This window comes from Symphalangus syndactylus, chromosome 11 (genome assembly GCF_028878055.3).
Source record: "Symphalangus syndactylus isolate Jambi chromosome 11, NHGRI_mSymSyn1-v2.1_pri, whole genome shotgun sequence".
Taxonomy (NCBI): Eukaryota; Metazoa; Chordata; class Mammalia; order Primates; family Hylobatidae; genus Symphalangus; species Symphalangus syndactylus.
In genome coordinates, this window is record NC_072433.2 from 23,468,898 (window position 1) to 23,488,528 (window position 19,631).

Sequence of the window (19,631 nt, forward strand, 5' to 3'; positions counted from 1 at the left end):
ACTGCAAGAGAGTGAGGCTCTGTCTCAAAAAAAAAAAAAAAAAAAGAAAAGAAAAACCAAAAGAATAAACAAAAAAAAAATTAAACGGCACTTTCTCAAAGACACCTTCCCTAAACAGTCTAGCAAAAGCAGCTTCAACCTGCCTACAAAAACACACACACACACACACACACAACCTTATCTTTTTTTATCGCACTTTTTAGGACTGTCTTAGTTCATCCAGGCTGCTGTAACAATAATCCCATAAACTGGGTGGCTTATAAGCAACAGAAATGTGTTCCTCACAGTAAAGTGCTGGCAGATTCAATGTCTGGTGAGGATCTCATAGATGGTGCCTTCTGTGTGCCTTACATGGAAGAAGGGGTACAGCAGCTCTCTGGGGCCTCTTTTATAAGGGCACTAATCCTATTCATAGGGGCTCTGCCTTCATGATCTAATTAACCCCCAGAGGTGCCACCTGTTTTTTTTGAGATGGAGTTTCACTCTTGTTGCCCCGGCTGGAGTGCAATGGCGTGATCTCGGCTCACCACAACCTCCACCTCCCGGGTTCAAGCAATTATCCTGCCTCAGCCTCCGGAGTAGCTGGGATTACAGGCATGCGCCACCACACCTGGCTATTTTTGTGTTTTTAGTAGAAACGTGGTTTCTCCAGGTTGGTCAGGCTGGTCTCAAACTCCCAACCTCAGGTGATCCACCTGCCTCAGCCTCCCAAAGTGCTGGAATTACAGGCATGAGCCACCGCGCCTGGCTCACTTTTTTTTTTAAATAGTGATAGGGTGCTGCTCCATCACCCAGGATGGAGTGCAATGGTGCCATCATGGTTCACTGCAGCCTCCAACTCCTGGGCTTAAGCCATTCTCACAGCTCAGCCTCCCTAACAGCTGGGACCACAGCCACATGCCCCCATGCCCAGCTAATTTTTTAAATTTTTGTAGAGACAAGGTCTTGCTATGTTGCCCAGGCTGATCTCAAACTCCCGGACTCAAGCAATCCTCCCACCTCAACCTCTCAAAGTGCCAGAATTATAGGCAGGAGCCACCATGCCCAGCCAAGCCTCACCTCATAATATTATCACATGGGAGATTTGGTTTAAACGTATGAATTTCGGGGAAACACAACCATTCAGACCATAGCAAGGACCTAAACCATGTTAATTACTTGTTTTATTGCCTCTTTGTAGTTTATAATAGAATGTTGTAAGTTCCAAATTGTTCACCAGTAAACAGATTGGCACCGAATACTCAATATGTGTTAAAAAATATACATATATTTGTGAAGGCCGAGTGCAGTGGCTCATACCTGTAATGCCAGCACTTTGGGAGGCCGAGGCAGGTGGATCACTTGAGGTCATGAGTTCGAGACCAGCCTGGCCAACAAGGTGAAACCCCATCTCTACTAAAAATACAAAAATTATCTGGGTATGCTGGCAGGCGCCTGTAATCCTAGCTACTTGGGAGGCTGAGGCAGGAGAATTGCTTGAACCCTTGGGGTGGAGGTTGCAGTGAGCCAAGATCGCACCACTGCACTCCAGCCTGGATGACACAGCAAGACTCTCTCTATATATATATTTGTGGACTAAATATGTGCCTGATATTACACAGTTATGACACATGGGATTATAATTTCCCTGAGCTGGTGTAGATAAATATATGCCTGCAGCATTAACCATAAGTCTCTTTTTCTTAGAGAGCAAGAGACTAGATATTGTATGCCATTTATAATTAACCAAGGAAAAATGCTAACAGGAATATATGAAATGTGATCAAATTAATGAACCTGATTTTCCCATGTGGATTGTTACATTAGCCTCATTATTTTGTGGTCATGCATTACACAGGGGACTTAACTCTATTAGGTTATCAGTGGTAGAAAAGAAAATACAAGATGCCAGCTGGACCCACGATAGCAAAAGGCAACTCCTCTTACTTTTGCTGCCATATTGGAAAGTCTGTGTACCCATTGCTGAAGACCAGAATATGCTGCTCCAAAACATGACTGTAGGAGACCAGAATAGGTCACTCTAAAATATGCCTCTTTGGAATAGGATTATTTTGAGAAACAGCAGCCACAGTAGAAGCACTATGTGTTAGCTACTGTAATTTTCATCATACAAGATTAAGACCAAAACTAATTACCCACAATGGTAACATGCATTGGAAAGGACCATGTAGAAGTTACACTTTTGTAAGGTAATTTACATCCATAAAGGAAATTTTTATTTGTAAGACCGTCTCCCTCTCAGTACCAGGAAGAAAGGGATGACCTTAAATTACTAGAGGCTCATATCAATGAAGAAGACCTGGACTTAAATCTATAGAACAAACCTTACCCTGTTCACTGTTTTTCCTGATCACTTCCCCATAACTGGCCTTCCTCATTCTTTCTTTGCTCTTTGTTTCAGCAGACAGTGGTATTTAAGCCTGAATTCAAAGCCAGCACTTGGAGATTTCTCTGGATATCTGCCATGTATGCATGAGACATACATGTTATGAAACTTCTGGGGGGTTTTGTTCTCATTTATCTGCCTGTTATGGGAAACAGTACTTTGGAGGCTTAGAAAAGGACACCCCAAAGTATGGCCCTTTAGTGTGCTGGGTGCTTTGAACGGAAGGAGATTGAATGGCATCAGAAGCAGACTCAGAAACAAAGTCTCTCTCTGACCTTCTCTTGCCCTCCTGTCTCCCAACCGGCTTCCTTCCCCAAAGTGGATCTTACAAACCAGAATTCCTCTTCCCCAAAGCAGATCCTAGAAATTAGAAACCTTCTCCAGAGTAAGCCATAAAACCTAGAAAGGTCGTTCTCTGACTTCCTCCTTCTCACTTGAAGACCCTCATTTTGTTAGAGGCATTTGAACCACAGCAACTCCATCTTGGGGAAGTTACCCTATATGGTCTAAAAAGGGGAGGCATGAATAATCCACCCCTTGTTTAGCATATCATCAAGAAATAACCACAAAAATGGGCAACCAGCAGCCCTTGAGGCTGCTCTGTCTATGGAGTAACCATTCTTTTACTTATTTACTTTCTTTTTTTATTTTTATTATTATTATTTTTTTCTTTGAGATGGAGTCTCGCTCTTTCACCCAGGCTGGAGTGCAGTGGCGCGATCTCGGCTCACTGCAAGCTCCGCCTCCTGGGTTCAGGCCATTCTCCTGCCTCAGCCTCCCGAGTAGCTGGAACTACAGGCACCCGCCACCACGCCCAGCTAATTTTTTGTATTTTTTAATAGAGACGGGGTTTCACCGTGTTAGTCAGGATGGTCTCGATCTCCTGACCTCGTGATCCACCCGCCTTGGACTCCCAAAGTGCTGGGATTACAGGCGTGAGCCACCACGCCCGGCTTATTTATTTACTTTCTTAATAACCTTGTTTTCACTTCACTCAGTGGACTCATCCTTAATTGTTTCTTGTGCGAGATCCAAGAACCCTCTCTTTGGGTCTGGAGCAGGACCCCTTTCTGGTAACAGTTGCAGAGGGGTCCTGCACCACACCAGAGAGGAAGGAAGGCTACCCAGAGAGGTCAAGAAGAATCCGAACAGACAGGCCTTGCTGGGTTTCCCCAGCATAATCTATCACAATATTAGATCATTCTCTTTTCATGCACTCACATTTCTACATGGCTGTCAATTCTTCACTGCGCCTAAGCATAAAAACAGTCTTCTCTGGGTGTTTGCATCTTCATTTCCGGAGGCTCCTGTGTCCTGTAAGACTTTGATTAAATAAATGTGTTATGTGTTTCTCTTGTTAACCTGTCTTTTGTTGTAGGAGTGCTGGCCGTGACCCTTATGATGGATGAGAAAAGGCATCACAACTTTTTGCCCTCCCATTCCCAATTAAGAACTATAAAGTGTAAAGAGAAAATTAATTTTCCTCTGCTACATTACACAATGTTAGCTACAATAAAAAGCACTAGCCGATTATTCAACGATGGAAAGATATTAGCTACCAAGCCATGAGAAAACATGGAGTACCCTTAATGCATATTGCTAAGTGAAAATGAGGCCATCCTCAGAGGGTTAACAAGAATTCTGAACAGAAATGTGTTATAATTAAGCATTAATTAGGCCGCACTTTGCTCCACTCCCTTGTAACCAAAAGTCACGTAGTACTACATACTGACCACATGCATCCCCATTGTTCTTATAGATAGGATCTCTGATGTTAGAATTATAAGGCTTTTGTTTAGGAATTGCTTAACACGTTTCCAGATTCTGAATTCCAGTGGCCTCCTTATAGAGAAACTGAATCAGCATGAGAATAGTTTCTTCATCTCCCTGTCCCATGAGATAGTGGACTCTTTCCAATCAATGATCACCACATTCCAGCCCACTCCAAAATCCTTAAAAGCCTTAGCCCCAGACTCCTCTGGGAGACGAATCTGAGATTTCCTCCTGTCTCCTCATTTGGCGGCCCTCCAATGAAACCTCTTTCTCTGCAGCAACATGGTGTCTCGGCGACTTGACTTGCCACGTACATCACACAATGAATCTATCATGTTTACAAAAGAAGCCAATCTGAAAAGGTGACATACTGTATGATTCCAACTACATGACATTCTGGAAAAGACAAAACTATGGTGACAGTATAAGATCAGTGGTTAGAGGGGAGAAAGGATGAATAGACAGAGCTCAGGGCAGTGAAACTATTCTGTGTGATGCTGTAATGGTAGATACATGTCATGCACTTGCTGAAAACCACAGAATATACAACGCCAGGAGTGAACCTTACTGTAAACTATGGACTTGAGTTAATTAATGGTGGATCAACATTGCCTCACCAATTGCAATAAATGTACCACACTAACACAAGATGTTAACAGGAGAAACTAGAAGGGGCAAGGAAAGGAGGGGCATATGGAAACTCTGTAATTTCCCCTCAATTTTTTGTAAGCCTAAAACAGCTCCAAAAAATAAGGCCTATTTAATTTAAAAAAAAAATCGTACAAGCTGTCGTTCTTTTCATATAATTTGAGAGGCTATTTCCTCAACTCTAAATGCATTAAGACACCCAGAGTGTTACCCATTTTTTAGTTAATTACAACCTGTTTTCTCATCACACTTCTAGATTCTATGTAACAGATGGTGAAAATGTCTATTCTGAAGGCCTAAAAAGTATTCCTGTTCAAGAATAGTGGCTATTACCCAGCATCCCCTGCGCAGGGATTGGAATACCCAGGCCTGGGTGCAGGAAGAGGGGGCCACACATGGGGCACCAGGGTGGAAAACAGAAAGCAAATCCTCAGGGTGCTAACAAGAATAGAGGGAACTCTTAGAGGAATTAAAAGTAACCCCTACCAGGAACCTAGGGAAATAATCTATACAGAGAAAGAAACGACTTGTTTGAAATTCATTCACACTGGCAGGGTCAATAGAAAAATTTCAATGTAAATAACAGGAGACCTTAAATGCCTGTTTGCTGAATGCTGAAGGATCCGGGGCAGAAACTATGCAGAGGTTTCTGCAGTGGCCAAATGTTGCCTCTTATCACAGCAGAACAGCCATTAAAAGGGAAGCCCTGGGAACATAGTGAATGTAGTTGGAGCCAATCAGATACCCCTGTGAGAGATTTTTAAAGATTTTTTTTGTTTTTATTCTCCTTATAGTCCATTTGGATCGGATAAGATTTGGGAGACTGATAATTTGCCATTATCTTAACCTCAAAGTTGAAGCAACATTTAAAGGGATTAATGCGGCTTTTTTCTCTCCCAAGGGCATTTTCACCTTCACACCACCGACTCTTCATTCGTCATCAGCAAGCTGGGGACAATTACTCAGAAGACAATGGCAGCAGCGCCACAGCACTGTGGGTTTAATCCTATTTCTGTCTCTATAAAATCTTCAATAATTTGTTTACGACTTCCAAAATTCAACAATAGTGTGCAAATGCAATTCTACTTATGTTAATGTATACCTCCTTTTCTCATATCAGATTCTGAATAAAAATTAGGCAAGTACTCTGTTTTGAAAATATATAAGATGTGAACTTGCTGGGGGGCTGGGGGGACCTCCAAATGCACTATCCTATCAACCACATTTTTTTAACTTAATAACTTAAGTGAACTGTTAGTGAAATTACAACCTGCTTGTGACACAATAAATTTACAACAAAATTCATTCCATAAATTATTCAATTCCAAGACTGCAGTCACGGAAAGAAATATCACCAGGAGCAGGTGATTAGCATGTGAAAGGAAAAACCCATCTCCCTGCAGAAACAATCACTGTCAAAGCTTCCTATTGGAGTTTTGTAAAAATTACTGTTAAGAACACACATTTAAGGCTTTGTAGTTCCTATAAAAGGGCTAAGTATTTGATTTACATTAGATTCATTTGTTCTTTCTTCAACTGTCTCTTTCTCCTACAAACCATAACTGCCTCAATAAATGCTTGCTCAATCAAGTGTGCATTAAAACAAAAGAATTTAACTTCAATAAAAGTGATGAATCAGGGCCAGAAGTTAACTTTTCCCTCCTCTGTGTTTCTTGCTATAAAGTAGGCAAAGCAGAAATTTTCATCTGATGCTCCACAGGGGAATATAATTGGTTCGTATTGTGTAGTGGGTCATAGTTGTAGATTTTTGAAGAAATCATTTTAAGCCAAAGTTGTGGGACAAAAGGGTTTCAACAAAACTACATTTGTGAACATGGTCTATAGGCAACCTATCTCTGTAAATGGGACTGTCTGCTTTCTACCAACTCCACACACAGAAGACAGTGCTGAAAGAGTTACAGGATGTTTTCTGAAATCCCCAACTGGTGGTATTTTCAGCCAGGTACTAGGAACATTTCTTACCTTCCACGGTAGTTGGTCTTCAATAAAACAAAGTAGATACTATCACCTTTTTTCTTAATTAAAACAACAACGTGGCTGTTCTCACATATTAATACATACACTGTTATATTTCAGCAAATGCCTTAGAATCTGTTTTTCTTCAGGGGTTGCTCTTTTTCTTACAGGCATGTGTGATAGGCAGAACAATAGGAAATGTCCATGCCCTATTTCCCAGAACCTGTGAAGATGTTACGATGCACGGCACAGAGGAATTAAGGTAGCAGATGGAATTAAGGTTGCTAACAGCTGACCTTAAAATAGGGAGATAATCCTGGATTATCCAGGTGGGTGCAGTGTAATTACAAGGGTCTTTAAATGTGGAAAACCGAGGCAAGAGAGTGGCTATCAAAGGGACATGATGTGAGAAAGACTTAACCAGTATAGAGACAGAAAGGTGCAATACTTTTTCATATCCATTATAAACGTCAGAGCCAACACTCTTATAACAAAAAACAGGTTAACAAGAGAAATGCTGTATTCATCTGTTCACGTGCTGCTAATGAAGACATACCCAAGACTGGGTAATTTAAAAGGAAAGAAGTTAAATTGACTCACAGTTCAGCATGGCTGGGGAAGCCTCAGGAAACTTACAATCATGGTGGAAAGGGAAGCAAACATTTCCTTCACATGGCAGCAAGCAAGGAGAACTGCCAAGCAGAAGGAGGGAAAGCTCCTTATAAAACCATCAGATCTTGTGAGAACTCACTCACTATCACAAGACTAGCATGGAGGTAACTGTCCCCATGATTCAATTACCTCCCACTGGGTCCCTCTCAGGACACATGGGGATCATGGGAACTACAATTCAAGAAGAGAGTTGGGTGAAGACATACCAAACCATACCAAATGCATAATAAATTTACTTAATCAAAGTTATACAGGGCACAGGAGCCGTCAGAAATGAAGACCCAAACACCCAGGGAAAACTGATTTTATATTTAGGTTCAATGAAGAATGACAACATGACTGGACGAAGAGATGAATCTAATTGTGATAGACTGAGTGGGGAACACACAAGGCTTGTCTATGCAGATTCTTCTTGGCCTCTCTGAGTAGCATTCCTTCCTCTTGGGTATGGGGCAGGACCCCTCTGGAATGAGCGTCTTCAAAGGAGAAAGCGAAGAGTGACATTTCTAGGTTTAATGGCTTGCTTTGGATGAGAGGGTTTCTAATTTCTAGGATCTACCTTGGGGAAGAGGAATTCTGGTTTCTAAGACTTTGGAGGGGGGACAGGGGTTGGGTGACAGGAGGACAAGAGAAGGTCAGAGAGAGACTTTGTTTCTGAGTCTACTTCTGAGGGCTTCCAATGTCCTAGTGTTCACTGTACTCAGTATGCCCATGTGCCATATTTTGGGGTATTGTTTTCTAAGCCCCAACACTGGCTGCTGCTGGCTCTGAAGATGGAGGAAGGGCAGCGGCTAATGCCTGTAATCCCAGTACTTTGGGAGGCTGAGGCAGGCAGATTGTTTGAGCTCAGGAGTTCAAGGCTAGCCTGGAAAACATGGTGAAACCCCACCTCTACTAAAAATACAATTAGCCGGGCATGGTGGCACACACCTGTGGTCCCAGCTACTCGGGCAGTTGAGGTGGGAGTAACGCCTGAGCCCAGGAGAACAAGGTTGCAGTAAGCCAGGATCACACCACTGCACTCCAGCCTAGGTGAGAGAGTGAGACTAGAGTAAAAACACAGCCTCATGAGATCTTACTCTCAGGCAGAGAGATCCCTCTTTGTACTTCTGACCTATCACCAGAGCTATCAGATAAATTTGCATTCTCTTACACTTCTAAGTTTGTGGTAATTTATTAAAGCAGTAATGGGAAACTAGTACAGAGTATTTAAACAATACACCTGTTAAAAATCTTAGCAAATTAAATTAAGAGAGTTTAACTGAGCAGAGAACCAGACGCAAATTGGGCAGCCTCCCGAGCAAGAGTAGGCTCAGAGAGACTCTAGCGCAGCCACGTGGTGGGAGAATATTTACAGACAGAAAAAGGAAAGTGACGTCCGGAAAATGGAAGTGAGGGACAAACACAGCCGGATTGGTTTCAGCTCAGCCGTTGCCTGATTTGAACACAGTTTGAACACTTGTCCCCCTTTGGCCGTAATTCAGTTAAGCCGAACTTAAAATATATAAGAACTTAAAATATATAAGGAGGCAGCTGTAGGCTATACTTGATTTAACACATACTATTCTGAAAGGTAAAATGGTATGGAGAAAGGAAAGGAATTCTGCAAATTGTTATTGTTTGTTAATAAAGGAAATCACAAAAGGAGAGGCTTAAAAGTTAATTTTACATAACTCTCCCTAAAATTACATAGGCAGGAATATTTGTGAGTTTTTGTTTGTTTTTTGAAACACGTTTCACCCTGTTGCCCAGGCTGGAGTGCAGTGGCAGGCTCTCAGCTCACTACAACCTCCGCCTCCCAGGTTCAAGCGATTCTCATGCCTCAGCCTCCCAAGTAGCTGGGATTACAGGTGCACGCCACCTCGCCTGGCTAATTTTTGTATTATTAGTAGAGACAGGGTTTCACCATGTTGGCCAGGCTGTTCTCAAACTTCTAACCTCAAGTGATCTGCCTGGCTCGGCCTCCCAAAATGCTGGGGTCACAGGTGTGAGCCAAAGCACCTGGCCAGTAGGAATAATTTGGATGGGCAATTATGTTTTGTTTTGTTTTGTTTCGTTTTGGTTGTTTTTTGGTTTTTGTTTTTTGAGACAGAGTCTTGCTCTGTCGCTGGAGTGCAGTGGCACAATCTCAGCTCACCATAAACTCCACCTCCCAGATTCAAGCAATTCTCCTGCCTCAGCCTCCTGAGTAGGTGGGATTACAGGTGTGCACCACCACACCCAGCTAATCTTTGTATTTTTAGTAGAGACAGGGCTTCACCATGTTGGTCAGGCTGGTCTCGAACTCCTGACCTCGTGATCCACCCCCGTCAGCCTCCCAAAGTGCTGGGATTACAGGTGTGAGCCACTGTGCCCGGCCTGGATGGGCAATTTTGTTTTAATTGCAATTAGCCTTCTACCATTTATCAAAAAGATTCCTTAGTGTTTATAGATAGATACATCTTCCACTGGCAGTGGAATACTTCACCCTACCTAAAGCAATTCCCTCTTTCTTAGATAATGCCACCTTCTCACCTATTGTCTGATTCTCCAGAGCCATCAGCCATTGCTTGGCATGTAGTTTGTGCTTTGATATACAGAAGCCACCTAAAAACCACCTTGACTTATAACAGTAAATTCCTATTAGATTGTTCAGCATGGAAGAAAACCAACATACAACTGCAGAATAAAGAGATGAAAGGAACCTTATGCGATCTAGTTTAACCTCTTTTTTGTGTCAGAAAAGTAAGTAGGATCCAAAAACTGGAATTCTCTCTGAAGGTCATGCAGTCTGGAGTGAAAGTAGCTTGAAATGCCAGCCCAGGTCTCTTCCCATAATGTATGCTGCTGTCCACATGGGTTGTTCAAATTCAGTCCTGCATTCACCCAATTGCAATTTACTGAGGACCTACCTGTGTGCTGGGCACTGCTGTAGACACCGGTTATGCAGTGGAAAATGAGAAAAATGAAGGCCCTATTTTTTGTTTGTTTTGTTTTGTTTGAGATGGAGTCTCACTCTGCCGCCCAGGCTGGAGTGCAGAGGTGTGCTCTCAGCTCACCGCAGCCTCCGCCTCCCAGATTCAAGAGATTCTCTGCCTCAGCCTCCCAAGTAGCCAGGATTACAGGTGCCTGTCACCACGCCCAGCTAATTTTTTTTTTTTTTTTTTTTTTTTTAGTAGAGACGGGGTTTCGCCATGTTGGCCAGGCTTATCTCGATCTCCTGGCCTCAAATGATCCGCCTGCCTCAGCCTCCCAAAGTGCTGAGATTACAGACGTGAACCACCGCATCCAGTCCTCTATGTTAACTATGTAGTAACTACATAGTGAATAGCCCAATGGGATGAAACAGACACTACACCACAAATATGCAAACATGTAACAAGTGCTATCGAAAATGGAACAGGTTGATGTGATAGAAAAAGACTAGGGGTCCATCTCAGATTGGCTGATCAGCAAAAACCTCCCCAAAAAGACCTGAATAACATGAAGGAGACAAGCAGGATGGGAGCAGCACCTCCCCGGCAAACGGAGCACAGACACAGACTATAGCACACAAGCTAGTCTGACCTTTTGGAGGAAGGTCACGAAGGCCCGTGTGGCAGGAACCTGGCACGGGAGGGTGATGTGGTGGAGGGGCAGTGCGAAAGGTGGGCGACAGCCCAGGCAAGCTCTGTATACACCTGTGTTTATATGTGTGTTGACCTCCGTTTTGGAATGTGAAATGCTTGTGGGGACGGATTTGTTTAATACACAAAGCATCTAATGTTACCAAGTCAATATGAACTCAGACCTGTCCTGTCTTCATGGGGAAGGATTGGTTTCTTTTTTTAAAGAAACATTTTTTAAGAGATAAGGTCTCACTCTGTTGCCCAGGCTGGAGTGCAGTGGCAAAATCATGGCTCACTTCAACCTCAGATCTATGGGCTCCAGTGATCCTCCCATCTCGGCCTCCCAAGTAGCTGAGACTATAGGCGTGCAACACCACATCTAGCTAATCTTTTTATTTTTTGTAGAGATGAGGTCTCACTATGTTGTCCAGGCTGTTCTCGAACTCCTGGCTTCAAGCAATCCTCCCACCTCAGTCTCCCAAAGTGCTGGGATTACAGGTGTGAGCCACTGCGCCTGACCCAAGGGTTGGTTTCAAAAACACGAAATCAACAAAATGAGTGAATTGTTGGCATTGATCAATGGCATTGTGCTGGGTTTTATGAAGTGAAGGTTCACAAGAGCACTTTAAGACAGGAATGAAATAATTTCAACTAAAGGGAAGTCGGATATTCTCAGCATGGGGGAAGCTATTAGAAGTTACTGAGCGCACACACTATGTGCAGGCAATCCAGTAGCTGCTTCCCCTCCATTATCCCAGTTAACGCCCGGCTCTACAATGTCATATGAGAAGCACCTGGGGCCGGGCGCGGTGGCTCATGCCTGTAATCCCAGCACTTTGGGAGGCCGAAGTGAGCAGATCACAAGGTCAGAAGTTTGAGAACAGCCTGGCCAACATAGTGAAACCCCATGTCTACTAAAAATGCAAAAAAATTAGCCGGGCGTGGTGGCGGGCGCCTGTAATCCTAGCTACTCGGGAGGCTGAGGCAGGAAACTAGCTTGAACCTGGGAGGCGGAGGTTGCAGCAAGCCGAGATCACGCCACTGAACACCAGCCTGAGCAACAGTGCGAGACTCTGTCTCAAAAAAATAAAAATAAAAAAGAGCAACCAGCTCAAGCCTGCATGCTTAGTGAGTGAGAAAACTGGAAACTACACACCGGTCTCTCTCACTCCAAGGGTCATTCATGCCTTTCCCATTTTGCCATCTACCACTCACGTAGACCAAAAACTAGTCTGCACAAGTCATGTCACCTCTAAAAAGTCCACTCTCTTCTTGCATGAGATGACAGGTCAGACCAGATGATCTCAAAAATCCCTGTGCCTCCAACGTGCTGGGATTACGTGGTTCTAATCTATTGGCAGAACTTCCCCCCGCCCCATTCTTGCAGGCCTCTGCACCTGGAAATTTCCTCCACCGTAATTAAAGCAGTTGCTGCCTAACGATCAGAAATGCTTCCTACCGTCCAGAAGCCAGATTCTTGCCTGCATTGCTAACAACAGCAAGCGCAAGCCTATCTCCCCCTGCTGGTGGGGGAAGATAACAGGGTCATTACTAGCTCGTGTTTCCTTTCACTTCCACCTCCTCAAATAAAAATCAACTTCCAAATCCGTGAGTCAATCTCGACACGTTTATGTGCCAAGACACTATTATGAGGAAATTGCATTCCCAAATGAACTTTAAAGACAGCTCTCAGCAGCTTAATTTGCAAATGTCAGTATTTTCCTTCTCCATAACGGGCTCAACTTCTTCGGTTCAACGTCAAACAGAAGCAAACAGAAAATTTGCTTCTAAGAAGCACAGATTATTTCACGGGAGTAAAGTTCTCTGCCTTAAAGACTTTTCTACTTAACTGCAATCTCAACAATTTGGGAGGCCGAGGCAAGAGATTCGCTTGAGCTCGGGTGTTCAAGAGCAGCCTGGGCAACATAGGGAGACCCTACAAAAAATCTTAAAATTAGCCAGGCATGGTGGTGCACACCTGTGATCTCAACCACTCAGAAGGCTGAGGTAGGAGAATCTCTTGAGCCCAGGAGGTGATCAAGGCTGCAGTGAGCCATAATCATGCCACTGTTCTCCAGCCTGGGGGACAGAGCAAGACCCAGAAAAAAAAAGAGAGAAAGAAAAGAAAAGAAAAGAGAAAGAAAAGGAGAGAGTCACCATCATATAACATGTCAGTAAGTCACGTTTCCAGATTTGGCGTGTGGCTAATCATTTCTTCTTGAATTGTAAATAAATGAGAATTATTTTCATATTCTGGAGCAAAAATTAAATATTTGAATATAGAGAGTCATTATTTTTAATATATTAAATTATCAAGCTTAAAATATCTCACAATTTGGGTCAATTCTGACTACTCCATAAGGCAATGCTAGGACTAAAAAGACCCAGCCTTCCTATACACACTGCTTTTCTTTATATAGAGAGCAGGTCTTCCATGCCCCAAAAAAGTCATCTGATTCTTCTGAGTTGCCATTTGTTGTAGACAGTTGCTGTTTTTGCCTATCCCACATTCTGCATCTAGGTTTTCCTTTGGAAACTACCCCAGTCCAATCCTGTGTATCTATAGTTCAGGAGTAGTCAAATTCACATCCAGATCCAGGGGCAGGCACATGATCCAGGCCTTGTCAATCAGCCTATCCCATCCCCCTAATAGCAATTATGGCCCATACCATGAGTCTAATCAGAATTAATCCCTAGTTCATTGCTAGAGAGTCCAAGATAAAAATGTTCTCTTTCTCCTGGGAAAGGCATATCAACCTGGAGCTGCTGGGAACCACTTTGCCAACACAGGTAGCAGCTCGCTTGAGAATAAACAAACACAAAGGAAAGCAAATACAGATGCAAGAGAATAAGTTTAGTCCGATAACACCACAAAAACTCCTGGATCCAATTGTGCCTGAAGTCTGCATGGACATTTTAGGTATATGAGCCAATTCATTCATTTTTTAAATTAAGTTGGTTTAAGTTGTACTTTCTGTTACTTGCAACCAAAAAATTCCCATTGGGTATATAAATATATATATTATATATATTTATAAATATATATATTATATATATTTATAAATATATATATTTATATATAATATAATATATATAAATATAAATATATAAATATATATATTTATATATGTATATAAATATATATATTTATATATATATATAAATATATATATTTATATAAATATAAATATATATTTATATAAATATATATATATAAATTTATATAAATATAAATATATAAATATATATATTTATATATAAATATAAATATATAAATATATTTATATATTTATATTTATATATAAATATAAATATATATATTTATATAAATATAAATATATAAATATATATATTTATATAAATATATAAATAATTTATATTTATATTTATATATAAATATAAATATATATATTTATATAAATATAAATATATAAATATATATATTTATATAAATATATATATTTATATAAATATAAATATATAAATATATATATTTATATAAAAATATAAATATATATATTTATATATTTATATATAAATATAAATATATAAATATATATATATAAATATAAATATATATATTTATATATAAATATAAATATATAAATATATATTTATATATAATATAAATATATATATTATATATAAATATATATTTATATATTTATATTTATATATAAATATATATATTTATATATAAATATATATATTTATATATAAATATAAATATATAAATATATATTTATATATAATATAAATATATATTATATATAAATATATATTTATATATTTATATTTATATATAAATATAAATATATAAATATATATTTATATATAATATAAATATATATAATATATATATTATATATATAAAATATAAAATATATATATAATATATAAAAATATGTTTATATTATATAAATATATATCATATAAACATATTTTTATATATTTATTATATTAATATATATTTATATGTATATATTTTATATAAATATATTTATATAAAATATATGTTTAATATAATATATAAATATATTTATATAAAATATATTTTTAATATAATATATAAATATATTTATATAAAATATATTTTTAATATAATATATAAATATATTTATATATAAAATATATATTTTTAATATATTATATTAAAAATATATTTTCATATATTTATTATATACATAAAATATATTTAAATATAAAATATATATTTTTCCCATTTTGGGGTTGCAAGATCACAAAAATCCTATGAAAATCTACCAAGTGCATCTATAGAACAAAGACACAAAGTCTTAGAGAATTAGTGGAAATCTTTTTCTACTAAGAAAAAAAAAATCACTGGCTAGGCACAATGACTCATGCCTGTAATCCCAGCACTTTGGGAGGCTGAGGCTAGAGGATTGCTGGAGCCTAGGAGTTCAAGACCAGCCTGGGTAACATAGGGATACCCCATCTCTACAAATAATGATGGTGTGCACTTGTGGTCTCTGCTACTTCAGAGGCTGAGGTGGAAGGATCACCTGAGCCTGGGAGGGCAAGGCTGCAGTGAGCCATGATCATATTACTGCATACCAGCCTGGGCAACAGAGCAAGACCTGTCTCAGAAAAAGGGAAAAGAAAAGAAAAGAAAATGTGCTTATGAATTATTTATAAGAGAAACAATGTAAGAGGATCTATATTCTTATTTCTAGCGGCAGAAGAAAACTTTGGCAATCCGTTTTTTAAAAAATAAGCTCTCCCTAAAAACAGAACTAGCATTTGATCAAGCAACTCCACTACTGGGTATATATATAACCAATGGGAAAGAAATCATGTCAAAAAAATACCTGCCCTTGTATGTTTATCACAGCCCTATCCACAAAACAACGTTATGGAATCAACCTAAGTGTCCAACAACAACAATGGGGGATTGGATAAAGGCTATGTGGCACATACACACCCTGGAATACTACTCAGCCATAAAAACAAATGAAATAATGTCTTTTGCAGCAATATAGATGGAACTGAAGGCCATTATCCTAAGTGAAATAACTCAGAAACAGAAAGTCAGGCCAGGCACAGTGGCTCAAGCCTGTAATCCCAGCACTTTGGGAGGCCGAGGCAGGTGGATCACTTGAGGTAAGAAGTTTGAGACAAGCCTGGCCAACATGGCAAAACTCCGTCTCTACTAAAAATACAAAAATTAGCTGGGCATGGTGATGCATACCTGTAATCACAGCTACTCAGGAGGCTGAGGCAGGAGAATCACTTGAACCCGGGAGGTAGAGGTTATAGTGAGCTGAGGTCACACCACTGCACTCCAGCCTGGGCAACAAGAGCAAAACTCAAAAAAAGGAAGAAAGAGAGACAGAGAGAGAAAGAGTGAAAGAGAGAGAGAGAGGGAAAGTAAAAGTCAAATGGCACATGTTCTCACTTACAAGTGGGAACTAAACAATGGGTCTACATGGGTATACAAAGTAGAGTAACAGACATTGGTGACTGCAAAAGGCGGGAGGGTGGGAGGGGGGAAGGGGGTGAGGGCTGAAAAATCATCTATTAGATACACTGTTCACTATTCAGGTAACGGGGACACTAAAAGCCCAGATTCACCACTATACAATACATGCAGGTAAGGAATCTGCACTTGTGCCCCTTAAATAGATTTTTAAAATTTTTTTTAATTTTAATTTCTTCTATCCATGCCCTCATGCTACATTTTTATTTATTGACTTATTTATTGATTGATTTTTTTATTTATTTTTGAGACAGAGTCTTGCTCTGTTGCCCAGGCTGGAGTGCAGTGGCGTGATCTTGGCTCACTGCAACCTGTGCCCCACTAGGTTCAAGTGATTCTCCTGCCTCAGCCTCCCGAGTAACCGGGATTACAGACATGCACCATCATGCCCAGCGAATTTTTTTGTATTTTTAGTAGAGACAGGGTTTCACCATGTTGGCCAGGCTGGTCTCAAACTCCTGACCTCAAGTGATCTGCCCACCTCGGCTTCTCAAAGTGCTGGCATTACAGGCGTGAGCCACTGAGACTGGCCTCATGCTACATTTTTAGTTTGAATAGGTCATCAGCAGGTTATCCTTGTGATACAACATATCTGGGATGCCACCAGGGAATAAATATAATGTAGATAAATACCTAAGTGATGAAATACAGTTTTCCAAAAAGTATACAAATTATGTGTAAATATTATACATTGTCCCATGCTTGAACCAAAAAAGCATTCCCTACTAGACCATGTATGCTTTGTCTTTAAATTATTATACAATTTGGCAACATTTGTTTTTCCATTCTTCTAGGGAACAAGAATGTTACAGATCAGTAGTCATTAGTAAATCTAACGGTAAAAAGGATCTGAATTTGAAAAGCGCTTAGTGAGCGGTGAGATCACAAGCCATCTGGAGAAAGATGGGCTGATAGAGAAATGAAAGCCAGAACACAGTGCCATGAAGGCAAATCCCACGTAGCCCATTCAGGGAAAGCGTAAGGAGATAATGCAGAGAACAGATGAGGAAAGAAATAGACATAGCCTGCCTTGATACTCCCAGTAACATTAAATAGATCAAGCGATGACAGTGATGACACCGGGCATTTATTAGGCAGTGCTTGTTCTCCAAGAATCTCACAGTACTTTGCCAAACTCTTACATCAAACAGTGACAGTCATAAGAGATACTGGAAGGCACAATTCCTATTTTTCCCATATTACAGACCCAAGGCACTCAGATTCTGAGAGGTCCGCCTTGCAGGGGCATGCATTGTGGAACACCTCTGACGAGACATTAAAAGACAACCACCAGGATAAAAAGTGGTGAAGGAAAAAAAAAGAAAATATTAATCCACAAAACAGAGGAAACAATTTTGTTCAACAATTACTATGGTATGATCTAAAACAATTTTAAATGTACTATAGTGACCACAAGGAATTACAAAATTTAAGAAATACTATTTTTACAGTCACATTAGAGGTCTTAAGACATTAACCTGCGATGAGATTGGGGTGTCCTGACCTAAATGGCAGTACTTACTCTGGGCAGGTGTGATGATTAATACTGAGTGTCAACTTGATTGCATAGAAGGATACAAAGTATCGATCCTGGGTATGTCTGTGAGGGTGTGGCCAAAGGAGATTCACATTTGAGTCAATGGGCTGGGAAAGGCAGACCCACCCCTAATCTGGGTGGACACCATCTAATCAGCTGCCAGAGTGGACCCACCCCTAATCTGGGTGGACACCATCTAATCAGCTGCCAGAGTGGCTAGAATATAAGCAGGCAGAAAAATGTGAAAAGAGAGACTGGCCTAGCCTCTCAGCCTACATCTTTCTCTCATGCTAGATGCTTCCTGCCCTTGAACATCAGACTCCAAGTTCTTCAGTTTTGAACCTGGGACTGGTTCTTCTTGCTCCTCAGCCTGCAGACGGCCTATTGTGGGATCTTGTGATCGTGTGAGTTAATACTTAATAAATTCCCGTTAATATATATATATTCCATTAGTTCTGTCCCTCTAGAGACCCTGACTAATACAGCAAGGAAGGGTATACTAATACAGCAAGGAAGAATATAACATATGGAAATATGCAGAAAACCTCATCGTGGGAAAATGTAATTAGCATAAGGATATACGACCAAGTGTCCTTGGAACAAATGTGGGCTACTGTGTCTAACATGGAGTTCAGAGTAGGATAGGAATGCAGGACTCCTGAGCAGGAAATTGTTTTCTTGCAAGCCAATTTTCCAGGACCCATCTTGGAACCACCTCACAGAAAGCAAAATGGAAAAACTGTGTGACAAGATTGAAATGATAAAATCCTGAGATTTCTGCTATGAGAGAAGATTGGAAGTAATGCTCACTGAAAAGAGATGGTTCAAAATGGATATAAATGAGGTTGTTAAGATGCACAAGAGGATGGCAAAGGGCGGGCCATTACCAGGGAGGGGTATTAGAGGCTATTTGCAAGAGCAGCCCAAGTTCAAAATGGTGTGGATGTCAAATTCAGTGGCCACAGACAGTGTACCGGAGCCCAGATTTTGAAGAGTCTGTCAATGAACTTAGTTTTGTAAATATTTTAGAGTACTGCCTTACGCATTACTTAGTAAAATTCGCAGTGACGGTGTTAGAGTTGGGAGAATCTACACATCAAACACAGTAGCAATTTTTATAAAGCAAAAACTACAAGAGATACTAGGAAATATAAATAGAAAAATATTAACAGCAGTATGTTTAACTGACAATTCTCATCGCAAGACAGATCAAATGGTCAAGTTAAAGTAAGACTATAGACAACTTAATCAGTAAGATAACTATATGCACATCAGTCACACCAGGTATTCTGACAATGGAGAATATACCTTCTCAAACGTCCATGAAACATTCATAAAAAGAGACCAAATTGGCACAAAGAAAACAATGCCCCACAAAATAGAAAAGATACAGAAGTTTCTGAACATAATGCAATAAAACCAATTATTTTAGCAACAAAATCAATAAGCAAAAAGGCCTTGATTAACATTCTCTCCATTAAAGAACTCAGTTTTGGGGGGTTTTTTTGTTTTTGCTTCTGTTTTTTTGAGACAGAGTCTCACTTTGTCTCCCAG

General features: G+C 40.0%; 1 long non-coding RNA gene across 1 annotated transcript in view; it reads right to left on the reverse strand.

Annotated features, from left to right (window-relative positions):
- Positions 1 to 7,806: 7,806 nt before the first annotated feature.
- Positions 7,807 to 19,631, reverse strand: part of LOC134731699 (uncharacterized) — a 106,072-nt gene continuing 94,247 nt past the window's right edge. The window contains exons 2-3 of the long non-coding RNA XR_010114173.1: positions 8,387 to 8,484; positions 7,807 to 7,932 (exon numbers count right to left, since the gene is read on the reverse strand). This is a non-coding gene — a long non-coding RNA (uncharacterized lncRNA). The remainder of the gene's footprint in view (positions 7,933 to 8,386; positions 8,485 to 19,631) is intronic.